The following is a 1,104-nucleotide window of genomic DNA, read 5'->3' on the forward strand; positions in this document are numbered from 1 at the left end:
GGCAGGCAGATCTTTTCCCTCTCTGGGTCACACTTTTTCGGCTGAGGATAAACACAGGGCTGCCGTGCCCCGGTGTCGCGCCGTCCTCTCTCTGCCAGCTCGACAGGCGTCCAGCACGCAGGGCTGGAGAGACACAGCCACATTAACAGCTGGCACAGCACGTGATCCATGCACACTCTGCTTGAAGTGGGCTACACAGGTCAACTTAAACCCCCCCCGAGAGGCATGCAACTGCCAACACCCCCAGTGGTAAAAGGAGGTGGAGCGGCTTGTCCGAGACTGGCACCAGCCACTAGGCAGTAGAGCTGGGGGACCTGACCCCAGGCAGGTTCCCTGGCCGCAGAATCTGCGCTCTGATCCATCAAGCTGCCCTCATCCTTCCATCCTTCCCTGAGGCTCCGCAGACACCACTCTCCTCCAGACATATCCCCGATGAGAATACACTTCTTGGGGGTTGGCTCAAGCTGGGGCCCCTGCCGCACTAGCATCTTGCAAAGTTTATTTTTCCCATCACAGTTTAAAAGCAGGTCTCCTGTGTGCGCTTCAGCAACACTTATACTAAAATGGAGATGATACAGAGAAGATTTAGCATGGCCCTTGCACAAAGATGACGCACAAATTTATGAAGCGTGGCATATTTTTGTTCCGACGTTTTCTTAGGTCAGTCTCCCAGGGCAATAGAAATAAAAACAAAAAATAAACAAATAAGACCTAATCAAACTTACAAGATTTTGCAGAGCAAAGGAAACCATAAAAAAAAAAAAATGAAAAGACAACCTACGGAATGGGAGAAAGTATTTGCAAAAGATGCGACCAACAAGGGCTTAATCTCCAAAATATACAAACAGTTCATACAACTCAACAGCAAAAAAAACAAAGAGCCCTATCCAAAAATGGGCAGAAGACCTTAATAGACATTTCTCCAAAGAAAACGTACAGATGGCCAGTAGGCACATGAAAAGATGCTCAGCTACACTAATTATTAGAGAAATTCAGATCAAAACTACAATGAGGTATCACCTCACACCAGTCAGAATGGTCATCATTAGAGAGTCTACAAATAGCAAAATGCTGGAGGGGGTCTAGAGAAAAGGGAACCCTCCT

The 1,104-nt window shown here is 47.6% G+C and overlaps 1 non-coding gene across 1 annotated transcript; it reads left to right on the forward strand.

Moving 5' to 3' along the window:
• Positions 1-534: 534 nt before the first annotated feature.
• LOC115846497 (U6 spliceosomal RNA) lies at positions 535-642 on the forward strand. Its single transcript, XR_004036913.1, has one exon. It is a non-coding gene; the product is annotated as a U6 spliceosomal RNA (small nuclear RNA).
• Positions 643-1,104: the final 462 nt, after the last annotated feature.

Source organism: Globicephala melas, chromosome 6 (assembly GCF_963455315.2).
Source record: "Globicephala melas chromosome 6, mGloMel1.2, whole genome shotgun sequence".
Classification (NCBI taxonomy): domain Eukaryota; kingdom Metazoa; phylum Chordata; class Mammalia; order Artiodactyla; family Delphinidae; genus Globicephala; species Globicephala melas.